The 13,816-nt window shown below is 41.0% G+C and overlaps 1 protein-coding gene across 1 annotated transcript in view; it reads right to left on the minus strand.

Moving 5' to 3' along the window:
• Window positions 1-13,816, minus strand: part of CUBN (cubilin) — a 262,964-nt gene that overhangs the window by 23,716 nt on the left and 225,432 nt on the right. The gene's annotated exons all lie outside the window — the stretch shown is intronic.

Raw genomic sequence — 13,816 nt, forward strand, 5'->3', positions numbered from 1 at the left:
ATATAACACTACAATCCACTTTATATTGAACTGTACTCTATATTCAAATTTTTTCTTTTCCAAAAGTAAGGGGAAGCTGAAGAAGAGGAACTTTAGTGGAGAAAAATATCTACTTTGAAATGAAAACCCTGAAATTCAGAATAAAAATACAAAAGAGAGATAAAGAATACTCTCAATACTCAACTATGAAAAAAAATACAGCACAAACTCCTCAGAGCACGGGATTTAGTTTCTTCCACTCCACAGCCTAAGGTGATGCCTTGGTAAGGAAGAAAAACTTTACTGACAGTTTCGAAAGATATACATGAGGATGAATTAAGCTCAGAACAGCCCTGGTAGGAATAGAGATGAAATAGGCATTCAAAAGCTTGCATTCTACACAAACGTGCGTCATTACAAGTTCCGCAGTTAAATTCACAGTCTCATTCCATTTACTTGATCTGTTAAAAGTGAAAGGGTTGATTTCAACATTAGGAGGCGCTATGATTCAGGAAACGCTCTTGGCAGGAAAGGCAAACAATGGCTGCCGACCTCGGATGCAAAGGATATCAAACGCGCGGAGCGTTTTCCAGGATAGGTGCCTTACTTAGGAGGTCAGGCTACCTTGTCATAGCTTCTAAGTCAAGTAAAACTACAGAGTATTTGCACAGTCCGATGTTTCCTGGAGTTGAAATGCTTCCGAAGGCCCAGTCCCTGACATATCCATAGATGGCATCTAGAACAAAATTATTCTGAAACCAAAGCAATGCTCATGACTCTGCTCCTATGAAACAGGCCTGCAAGATGAAGAAGTGGGGTTTGCACAGTTTTCACTCCAGTGTGGACTGACTGTTACCTAAGGCAACCACTTAAGCTTATTGACACGCCTAGCAGGGAAGAACAATTACTCAGGGTATTAATGAATTGAGAAAATTATTTATCTATTAAATATTGCCAAGGAAATATATTTAGTATTTTTAAAAATAATTTTTATTGGAGTATAGTTGATTTACAATGCTGTGTTAGTTTCTGCTGTACAGCAAAGTGAATCAGTTATACATATCCACATGTCCACTCTTTTTTAGATTCTGTTCCAATATAGGTCATTACCAAGTACTGAGTAGAGTTCCCTGTGCTATACAGTAGGTTCTTACTAGTTATCTATTTTTTTATTTAGTACTGAGATGGGAGAAGATGAATGGTAGTCTAATAGCAGTGATAAGTCGTAAATCAACAATAATGATACAATTTAGAAAATGATAGGTGCCATGAAAGAGGCAGGAAAAGTCTTGTGAGTTTTGCAAGAAAGGGAGATTATTACCTCAGGCTAAGAGGACCTAGAATGTTCAAGGCGGAGGTGACAGTTGATCTGCATCTTAAAGGATAAATAGGACAAGACCATGTAGACTTGCCTGGTTTTGGCAAGTCCAGGTTGAAAGACCTCGTAACCAAAGGTTACGTGGACGAGAATTTACATGTATAAAATCTGACCTTTAGACTTTATTCTCTGGGTAATAGGGATCCACTAGAAAGGTTTTTGATCAGAGGAGTGGTAGGGTCAGAATGAATGCACTTTCTCGTCAAGTCTGACCTAGAGATGCATCTGGTGGTCACGTTTACACATTAGGGAGGGCCTGGAGGAGATGAAGCCAGGCCCCAGGACACCGCTGTGGTCCAGGCTGGCGGAGGCAAGGGGCAGTGCAGAGCTGGAGGTCTGCATGTAGGAAAACCAGACCACTGGGCTTTATTCTACTAACGCATCAGCTGCAAAAACTAAATGCTATTTTTAAAAATTCAAGCTATATGTTTTATCACCCCTTGCTTATTAATTGTTGCTAATAAGTTAATAAGGGCAGAATGACAATTGTACTGGGCACCAAGAGTGCCATTATACATACTTAGTAGATGAGACTACTGCTGCAGCTATTATTGCTACTACTGCTACTAACGCCCTAAGACAGAGATACCCTCCCTTCAGGAAACCCAGAGCAAGGATCTGCAGATCGCTGGTGTGCACTGGCACAGACTGAGTGGGAGACTACATGATTCCTAACTTTTCAGAATCTCTCTTTGCAGGGCCCCAGAATGGACAGAGTACAGTAAGTCCCCTACATACGAACCTTCAAGTTGCAAACTTTCAAAGATGCGAACGTGCATTGCATCAACGTCAGGTGTGAGCGAAATGGCAGCTTGCCCTCCATCTCCTATTGCTGTGATCCTTCAGCTCTACCATCTCCCACCTCCCCTCCCTCCTCCAGTCAGTAACTCTTCTTGCCTGTTCACTCAATGCCAGCCTCTGGACGCCAGCTGTTGTGCTGTACTACTGTGCTTTTCAAGGTACTGTGCTGTAAGATTAAAGATGTTTCATTTTTTGTGTTTTTTTAACGTATTATTTGTGTGAAAAGTATTATAAACCTATTACAGTGCAGTACTATATAGCTGATTGTGTTAGTTGGGTACCTAGGCTAACTTTGTTGGACTTACAAACAAATTGGACTTACGAATGAATTCTTGGAACAGAGTTCACTCATAGGTAGGGGACCTGTATATTTTCTGTCACTTGATGTTAGGTTTCACCATATGACTTGCTTGAGACAATGGAATATTAATGGTCATGGAGTAGGAAGAGGCCTTAAATGTGCTTATGTTTTTTGGCTTGGAGTTTTGTCCTCCTGTGATCCACCAAGAGCTCACACCCTGGGTACCTGCGTGGAGAGCAGACCTGACTCCAGGCTGTACCGTAGGCCAAGCACAGTCAACCTGCATCCTGGAACAGGCAGGCAAACTGGCCTGCTGACCCATAAGTGATAAAAATAATATTCTAGGTATAAGCCACCGCATTTTGGATCATTTGTTATACAGCATTATTGTGGCAATAGCTGACAAATACAAAAATAGCTTTTTTGAATTATCAAACTATAATAGAGCACATTGATGAACTCATAAAATATACATACAAGTAAAAAAATAAAGGAGAACTAAAATTATCATCAGATAGTCCTGGCTAAAATAGTCAAATAACTGAAGTATAACATTATATGAGTGAATTATACAACTCATATTCTATATGAATAATATTATATGAATAAATAGTCAAATAAAAGATGTCCATGTCCATCCCTGGACAACTGCTACTTGGACAGATGGTGGCTGGCTAGCTGTACTTTCAGATAACAATCGGCCTGACTTCAGGCATTTTCCTGTTCCCCAGTGAGCCAGCTAGGGCTTCAGGCTGTAGTTGAATGTAGTTGAAGGAAGCAGCACTGAAGCACAGGAAACAGAACACAAATGCATTTAAGGCTGGTTCCTTAGGGAAATGGGAGTTCCATAATCCTTTCTTTGAGTAAATCTTGCTGTGATTTTCAAAGCTACAGTAGACAGCTGCCCTAAAGCAGTGAATTCATTTAAAAAGTTCAACTAAGCTTCAGATGAACATGTCTTTTTTGCTAAAAATGAATTGGAGTTATTATTCTCTACTCCCTAACCTTAAACATGCACCACCTTTTAAGTATCATATTTATATCTGCAAGGAAAACATTTCTTAATGGCTTTTGTAACCTGAGTTATGTTTTTCTGTTTGTTTTCAGTAATGTCACTCAATTTGCCTCACTTTAAACATCCTAATTTGAGACCCAGCCTAATTTAACTTAGAATGTGTACTTAGTCTGGTAATATTTGGGAAGCATAAAACTGAAATACTAAAAGAAAGGTAATCTCAGCAGTTAATCAGGAGCTATAGTCACAAGTAAAAGAGCATTGCAATGTATAAAGAACTCGGGAAAATTATATAATTAACTTTTAATTTATTTTGCATTATTTTGGTATTACTGAAAACACCCTATGTATGCATTAATAGTCTTATGGCGTTTCATGAAAATCATTCTCACCAACTTTGAGATTTAAAAAATGACTTATTAAGCAATATATAATGATATAATCATGTCAACTGATGCAAGAAGAGGATGTGACAAAATCCAACACACATCATGACATAAACTCTCAGCAAACTAGGAATAGAAGGGAATTTTCTCAACTTCATTAAGAGCATCTACAAAAACCATATAGCTTACATGATACTTAATGGTGAAAAACTAAATGCTTTCTCCCTAAGGTTGGGAACAAGGCAAGGACATTTTTCTCACCACTGTTCAACAAAGTATTGGAAACTCTTGCCATTGTAATAGACAAGAAAAAAAATACAGACTGGAGAGGAAGGAATAAAATTGCCACTATCTGCCTATGCAGAAAATCCCAAGGAATCTACATAAAAATTCCTAGATTAACAAATGAGTTCAGCAAGAACTCAGGATGGAAGAACAAGGCACAAAAGCAATCACATTTCTATAAACTCACAATGCATGTGTGGAAACCAGAGTTAAAAATACAATTGCTCTAAAGAAAATAAAATACTTAGGTATACACTTACTGAAATGTATACAGAACTTGTGTGCTGAAAATGACCAAGTGATGAAAGAAATTCAAGACCTAAATAAATGGTGAGACGTATGTATTCACGGACTGGAAGACTTAGCCTAGTAAAGATACCAGTTATTTCCCAAATGATGCACAGCTTTCACTGTAATTCCTACCAAAGCCCCAGCAAGATTTTTCTGTTGACTTAAAAAAGCTTATTTTAAAACTGTGGTACATCAAGACAATAGAATATTATTCAGGGCTAGAAAATGAACTATCAAGCCATGAAAAGACATGGGAGCAACTCAGTGCATATTACTAAGTGAAAGGAGCCAATGTGAAAAGGCTACATGCTGTACAACTAGATGACATTCTGGAAAAGGCAAAACTAATGAGACAGTAAAAGAATCAGTGGTCGCCAGGGGTTGGGGGGAGGGAGGGAGGGAGGGAGGCATGAACAGCCAGAGCACAGAGGATTTTTAGGGCAGTGAAAATACTCTGTAAGATACCATAACGTTGGATACACGTCATTACACATTTGTCCAAATCCATTGGATGTACAACACCAGGAGTGAACTGTGACTCAAACTATGGCTGTTGGGTGGTTATGATGCTTCACTGAATATCATCAGTTGTAACAAATGTCTCTCTCTGGTGGGGATGTGGTCAATGGTGGAGGCTGTGCACGTGAGGGGCGAGGGCATAAAGGGAATCTCTGTACCTTCCCCTCAATTTTGCTATAAATCTAAAACTGCTGTAAAAAATAAAGTCTTAATAAAAACCAACCAAAACAAAACAAACAAACAACTTATTTTAAAATTTACATAGAAAGTCACAGGCTCTTGAATAGTTAAAACAATCTTGACAAAGAAGAATAAACTGGAAAGGATCGGGCTTCCCTGGTGGCGCAGTGGTTGAGAGTCCGCCTGCCGATGCAGGGGACACGGGCTCGTGCCCCGGTCCGGGAAGATCCTACGTGCCGCGGAGCGGCTGGGCCCGTGAGCCATGGCCGCTGAGCCTGCGCGTCCGGAGCCTGTGCTCCGCAACAGGAGAGGCCACAACAGTGAGAGGCCCGCGTACTGGGGAAAAAAAAAAAAAAAACCAAACTGGAAAGGATCAATCTACCTATTACTATACAGCTATAGTAAACCAGATAGTATGATATTCGTGGAGTGTTAGACAAACAGATCAATGGAAAAGAATAAAGAACCCAGAAATATGTCCACACAAATATGTCCAAGTGATTATTTACAAAGATGCAAAAGCAATTCAGTGGAGGAAGGATAGTCTTTCAACAAATGGTGATAGAGAAATTGGACATCCAGGGGCAAAAATGAGGTCCAATTTAAACCTCAGACCTTGAACAAAAATTAGTTCAAAATGGATCGTAAACATAAATGAAAAATGTAAAACCATAAAACTTTTAGAAGAAATCGAAGTAGAAAATCTTTGAGACCTCAGGATAGGTAGAGTTCTTAGCCTTGTTATCCAAACACTATACATAAAAGGAGAAACTGATATGCTGGACTTCTTCAAAATTAAAAACTTTTGTTCTAAGAAAGGCCCTGTTAAGAGGACAAAAAGGCAACCTATGGACTGGGAGAAAATATTTGCAGACCATGTACCTGAGGAAGAACTACTACTGAGAATATATGAAGAACTCTCAAAACCCAATAGTGGAAAAACAAGTAATCCAATTAAAAAATGGGAAAAAATTATGAACATCTATTTCGCCAAAGAGGATATACATATGACCAAAAAAACACATGAAAATTGTTCACCATTAGGGAAATGTAAATTAAAACCATAATGATATGAATACATTTCTATCAGAATGGCTAAAATACACACACACACACGCACACACACACACACACGCACACACACGAGTGATAGCTCATTGTAGAATACCGCACACCACAATGGAATGACCAGGGTGAGGGTGTCCCAAGTGTGGATAGCACAGAAAGGACTCCATAAGGACTCTCTCACCAAGATGACAGAACACAGATGACAATGAAATAGCATCTTAAAGTGCTGAATGGAAATAATTGCCAAACTAGAATTCTGTATTCAGAGAAAAAATCCCACAAAATTTAAGACAGAATAAAGCCATTTTCAGAAAAACAAAAACCAAAAGACATTTTTACTAGAAGATTTGCAATAAATAGATTAAAAAAAAAACACTAAAGGGAGTTCTTCAAAAAGAAATAAACTGATCTCAGATGGAAGCACAGAAATTCAGGAAGAAAGAACAAAAGCAATGGTAAGTATACATAATTACTAACTGAAACAATAAAAACATTTTATATGCTTAAAACATATGTAGAATTTAAATAATTGATATTAACAGCACCGAAGACAGGAAGTAGATTAATGGAGTTAAAATGTTGCATTTATCATGATATGGTAAAAGGACTAGTTTTAGGGCTTCCCTGGTGGCGCAGTGGTTGGGAGTCCGCCTGCCGATGCAGGGGACACGGGTTCGTGCCCCGGTCTGGAAGATCCCACATGCCGCGGAGCGGCTGGGCCCGTGAGCCATGGCCGCTGAGCCTGCGCGGCCGGAGCCTGTGCTCCGCAACGGGAGAGGCCACGACAGTGAGAGGCCTGCGTACCCACCCCCCCAAAAACAGGACTAGTTTTAAATTAGATTCTAATGAGTCAAAGGTGAATGCTATAATCCCTAAGAGTAACTGACTATATAAGTAATGATTTATTTTTGTTTTCTTTATTTAAGACCCATTTATTCTCTAGTTCTGCCCACATGGAGACACCCTCCTTGAAAAGGCATTAAATCCTTCCCTTAACTTTAACACCTTGTGCTGAAAACACGTGTTCCAAGGTTTCAGCTGCGAGATCCACATTCTTAAAGCACTGCTTCTTAAACCTCTTCTAGATTTCTCCCCTTGGATGGAGGGAGATGACCCAAACACAGCGAAGAACAGCTCGGGACTGGGGGCTCTGCTCGCCCAGAAGACTTTGCAGCTCCCCTCAGCCCCCCGGCTGGAGCCAGGATTAGGGCCCTGAGGCGAGGGCCCTCTTCCCTAGGCTGGCTGTCCCCTCTAGTTTCCCCGGAGTCTCGGGATTCCCGACGGTCTCTGCTCGCGCTCCTGCAGCACACCTGCTGCCTCAGCACTGCTGATACACGCCAAGGGGGGAAAAGCACACAGAACTGCCTTTCAACGCAGCAACGTTCTACACCAAAGTTATCTGAGAAGCCTGCAGGTTCTTTGCCATCGGAGGACACTCCCAAGGCCACCACTACCCCAGGCTCCCCACTTCCCTTGCTGGTGGCCTGGACGTGCGTGGCCGCAGTGCTGAGTCGCGCACAACCCGGTCTCCACTCCACTCTCCCGGGGAACTGAGGACGGCGCCCCGGGCTCAGCGGCAGGATCTGTCCCGAAGCCAGTCCTAGAGTGACAAGAGCCACACCTGCGGGTCTGGATTGTTCCACCGACCGGCCGCCCAGGACCGAGCTGGGCCCACGGACCCAGGTCTGGATTGTGTCGGCTGCTGCTTCTTGCCTGGGTTCACAGGCCAACAGCCAGTGTCCTCCCTTCCCTGCTCGTCACCACACCAGCGGCTCACTCCTACCTGCTGTCGTCCCCAGCCTGGCCACCGCGGGCTCCCGGGCCCACCAAGAACTGAGACGCCAGCAGGCGCCTAGCTCCCATTGGGCCAGCTCCCCGTTGAACTACGGCTGCCTAGCCGTGTTCTCAAGGCTTCAGGGCCGGCGCCGCCCCTCCCTGGACCCGCGATGCTCCCCGGACCCGCGATGCTCCCCAGGTCCGCGATGCTCCCCAGGTCCGCGATGCTCCGCGGAGGCGCCGGAGCCTCGCCGCACGCAGCCCAGCACAGGCGACCTCCGCGCCCGCCTGTCCCGCCACCCGGACAGTAATGATTTTTAAAAGAGAGTGACAATTGATTAATTCAGAAAAGGCAAAAACACAAAGATGGCTAAAGAAACATAAGAACATATGGAACAAACAGAAAACAATACGGTGGTCTATTTAAATCCAATAATGTTAGTAATTTTATTAGTAACATGGTCCAATCTCCAACTGAAAGACAAAGTAAAACAAAACCCAAATACTTTCTTCGGGGTAGAGGAATGTTGAAAGTGGAGAGATTGAAAAATATACCATGAACTGGAAGAAAGCTAGGGAAGCTGTATACTGAATCGGAAAAAGTAGACATTAAAGCAAAAAAACCCCCAAAACCAAAAAAAGACCTTGCAGAATAACATGACTCAATTCACCAAATTCACCAGGAAGATATAATCATTTCAAACGTATATGTGCTACACACTACACTGTCTCTAACCAAAATAAGACCAGAATTCTAGCCCTGATCTCTCTACTGAGCTTCTCATTCTTGTATCTGACTACCTCCTGAACATTAGCTGGATGACTTAAAGGCACCAAATATTCCACACCAAAACCAAACATTATTAGTTTCTCCTATGAAACCTGGCCCTCTCCTGTAAACTTACATTTAGATAGCGGTATCACGGGATATTGTCCAGAAACCTTAGGGTCATCATGTTTTCCTTTTCCCTCAATTCATTGTTCAAAGACTACTGTGTCCTCTTGATCCTGTATCTTAAGTGCTTCTCCTTTCAAGTTCCTTCTTTATTTTCACATTGTCACTGCTCTCATCCCCTGCCTAAATGATGGCAATACTTTCCCAATTTTTCTCTGTCTAAAATGCTGCCCCTACTTCAAAACATCACCCTCACAGGTGCTAGCATGTGCTTCCTACACCACATCTGATTAGATCATAGTACTCTCCAGCCTCCAAACGATGAACGGTTCCATCCGCAACCGATGCAGAGCCCACCTTGTCCACCTCCCCCTGTCTCTCCTGTTTCAGCCCCTACTGCTCTCTACCTGACAACCCAAAGCGGTAGTAACAACGTGCAAGCCAGTGTGTGGCCTCTGAAATGGGATAGGACTTTGCAACTTTGCACATAAAATGCCTGCTTTCCCAACGAAGGCCTTCTCAGCCTTCCGAGTGAGTATGATTTATAGCTAAAATTTAGTGTGTGCTAAAAGAGTGTCAGGGAATGTTCTAGTTTAATCTTCCCCACAACCCTATGAGGTAGTTACTATTAGTGGGCCCCTTTTACAGATGAGAAAATCAAGAGGATAAGTAACTGTCCGAGGTCAAACTTGCTGGGCTGTGTCAGGACTGAGTTTGAACCTCGACAGTCTATCCCCACAGCGTGCGCTACGTTTACAAACCACTAAGGACAGTTCATGGTTCACACTCCCTGCAGTGCTTTCGCGAACCTTTTTTTCCTGTGTCCTTTTTATTTTACTCAGTGCCGAAGTACTTCAGATTGCTTCTGCCTCTGCTGTCCTCTGCACATACTTCTGACAAAAGCATTTATCAGAATTTACAATTATTTGCTGACTATTGAGTAAGCTTCTCAGAAATAGAGATCTTGTTGAATTTGTCTTCATATCCCCAGAGAAAAGATCACTGCCTGCATAGTAAGTAGCTGGTGAATACTGTTGGATAAGCAATTCAGGAAAGCACAGAAAATATACAGATAGCTCTTACTGGAGGGATCTTTGCTTTCTAGTCTAAGTTTATAAGGGAATTCTTGGGATTAAATATATTTCTTGATCTATAAAGTTGTTACTATGCAACAAACATATTATGTACATGTGCATGTGTATGTGTGTCTATATATATGTCTGTATATGTGTATATATATATGTGTGTGTGTGTGTGTGTGTATATATTTAGTGGATTTAGTGGAGACGGATTATTTTCCCAGTTCTGCTCAAGATTTGCTAAGAGGCCCTGGCAAGTCACTTAATTTCTGTGTGACTCAGTTCCCCAATTTGTAAAGTAAAATATATGAGAATGCCATTTAGGATTACAACATAAAAATAAATGCCCAAATTCCTTAATTTTGATAGAATTTTAAGAAATTTTACTAAATTGGAGGCCATCATTTGGGGTTAGAGATTTTTGTTATACAGAAATTTATTACCCTTATATTCGAATGGAATTATACTCCACATAATTGTGCTAATTCTTGACCATTATATCATGCAAAGCTGTGAAGACAGATGTGACATTTGTCTGTCAATAGTGGAAAGAAAATGGGCTTTTACTGTATGTGTATATGTATGCATATATATATAAATTATTTGTAAATATAAATGTTACTTAAAATATAAATACTAAACGTATATTTTACGTATATTATATTTATAATATATAAAATATATTTGTATCATAAATATAAGTATACTATAAATATATAATTATGCTATATTATTTATAAACAGTATATTTTACTAAAAAATATTTTTTTCCTTTCCTTATGGGAAGGAGGAAATAGTGACTGCTGCAGTTATGTGCAATATTTATATAGTAACAGTAAATTAAATGCACTATTTAGGACTAGGTACAAATTGGAAAGCAGGCAGTGTCAAAGGAGAAGATGAGAATGGAGAAAAGTAGCTCTATCTCCCCAAAGAGTTAGAAAAGAAATGACTTGCCTTTGAGAAAAGTCACCCCCAGAATCCCTCATCATCCTGAGTGTGTTCACTGATCTCTACAAAAGCGATGTGGGCATTTTAGGAAAAGGATGAATTTGGGAGATGGTCCTACCTGATTCCAAGCTTGGTTTTACCTCTTATAAACCCTTTGACTGCAAGCAAATTACCTAATCTCCTAACTTCTTTGTTCCTCCATTGTAAAATGGGATAATCCCTGTCTCAGGGGTAGTTGTGAGGATTAGATGAGAAAATCCATGCAAAGCTCCTCCCATAGAAGCTCAGTGACAGGCAGTCCTTATCTGTATGCCTTGGGCATCCTTGACATCTTCTCCTGGGGGTGAACTGAAATTAAAGCTACCACACAAAGGTAGCAGATTTTTCACATCTCAGAACAAAGAGAAGAATATATAGTCCCTGATAGTGTTTTATCTCTAAACAACTGTTTACAAGTAAAGAATTTTTTTCAGTGTTTAATGCTGACCAGTCTGCTTTTATGCTGCTGGAAACACTACATTAAAGCCAGGCCCAATGAATAAGGATAATGATTATTACAGGGAATCTATGCTTATAAATAATTTAATCCTAAACATCCAGTTGCTGGATGAGTTGCATTTTTAGGAGGGCTGGTGTTGTTTAGGTAACGCAGAATAATTGCTTGCCAGCTTCTTGTTTATTTCAATGTTTTTCAAAGTGTTATCTTATAATCTACCACTAACTCAATTTTATCACTTAGCTTGGTCTTCACAGTACCATCTGGTTTCATTTTCCCAATGACAACCCTATCCTTCAAGACCAGGAGCAGCAATCTGGTCATTTAAGGAGGGGGTGAGTGGGGTAGAGCACAGACTGATATTGGAATATATTTTCATAAAAACCTTTTCTTTTTCTTTTGGCTGATCTGGAATTTTACTCCTGCCTGCTGCTTTTGTAAGGTTTTGGTGAACTAAGCATTTGTTAGTTTCTTTATCACATTCCCACATTCTCAGCTCAGCAAAAAACCCTTGTCAGTAAAACCCACAAAGGAGAAACTGCAGGTAACCTTGTCTTTGGCATCATCTCCCAAGGGATGCCTAATCAGCAGTGAAAGTTACAAGACTTAAAAAGAGCGGAAATAAGCTTAGTCTAGTTTTCTGCAAATGGGTTTACAATTTCAGCTCATCTCATTGTCAGACTTCATCAGAGGGAGCAAATGACATTAAGAGAACAGACAAACAACACTGCTTTCAAGTAATATCCCCATATTCGCTAAACTGAGGGTTATTTGAGCAGTGACTTAGGAAATTATTCACTTTATAATTCAACTACCTTACTGCAATTGTACTTTTAAAAGTAATGTCGTCTGGCAGCTAACACCAGGCTGCTAGGAAGCACAACATAGACACATCGATATTCAGTGTCACTGAATGTTTTTAAGTTTATTATTTTAATGTTTAGCTATAGAACTTTAGAATGCCCCTCCCAAAGTCCAAACTTAACACCAAAACTGTGAAATTTAAAAATAACTAGAACCAGAAGTCTGAATTTGATATGTTGTTACATTTTCCTCCGTTTGCTGTGGTTATATTTTCCATCTTTGGGGCCCCAAACTGGCATCAGCTTTCTGTGTACCTTTCCTTCTTCTCCATCCCCTCTTACAAGTAAACTCCTGTTTAGCCACCTCAACTTCTTCCCACCACTGCCAACTGTCTTCCTGTAGCATGTCTGAGAGTCAGTTTCCAGATGTCAAGGCAGCACGTAAAAATCCAGAGACCAGACACACCACCTGAATGTTGAGTCTGACCCTGTATTCCTAATTCTCTAAGGATAAAAGTCATCCAATTTACCACCCCGAGTAATAGCTGAATTATATGAACCACGACTGCATATTGAGAATGAGGCGAATCTAGATACGATGTATAACATATACATATTATACATAATATAATGTGATTTTAAAGTAAGGATCATTTATCCATTTATTCTTTAATTCATTCACACAGCCAATAACGATGGATTGATGGAGTAACAGTTACGTGCTAGGTGTCTGCGAGGCCTTGGAATTTTATTGGAATTTAGCTTTTGATTTTGGCTTTAACTTATAAAGTGTACTTTAGGGTGTGCTGGTTAGATTTCAGCGCACCCTGGAGCCGTCCTGTTGATAATAATGACCCCTCTCTCCCGCTCCTCTGCCTTACAGAGAGGGTGGGGTGGGTCATGGAGCCCTGTAGAAATCCAGGTCTTCAATATTACTTTCTGAGCCATATCAGTCTTTCTCTTTGGCGTCTAATGTACTTTACGGAAATTACCTACTGCATCCCCATCGCATTCTTAAAAGATAGAATGTAGTAATACTTCAAATTGAACGTTTTTAGTGGACAAAAGCTGAGCTCAGCAAAGTTATAGGACTTTTCTAAGGCATCTCACTGGGCAATGATGTAATAGAGCCATTGGTCTCGTCACCTGCTCCCTGGTCTACAGCTCTGCCCGTTTGGGCATGTCTCCACCTTTGTCCTTGTTAAACATGTGCTTTGGTATTTTTGCCTTTGTCTCATAGCAAGGGTCTGTGAGTCTGACCTTAATGCCACCTGACTCATTCTCTATGTGGCAAATACCCCGGGCAGAGGGACACAGAGAGTAGCCCTCATCCTCAGCCCAGGAGCTGTGGGCAACAGGGGGTTGGAGCTTCAGTCATGTGTTAAGGATTTACAGCCTCTGGAGCCGGGAACCTCTGGTCACTGACGTCCTCTTGTCCCTGAGACCGCCATCTTCTCCAGGGTGATGGCCTTGCCCTTCTGGGACATGTCACCCTGAAGGAGACATGCTTTACTTTCTCCTTGACAGCCCACTGATCCAAATGCCCACAGACCTCAAAACTAACTGGGCCAAGTTCAGTTTTTGACCCTGACATTTTGCTAAAGGGTTATATG

This window comes from Leucopleurus acutus, assembly GCF_964270905.1.
Source record: "Leucopleurus acutus genome assembly, chromosome: 1".
Lineage (NCBI taxonomy): Eukaryota > Metazoa > Chordata > Mammalia > Artiodactyla > Delphinidae > Leucopleurus > Leucopleurus acutus.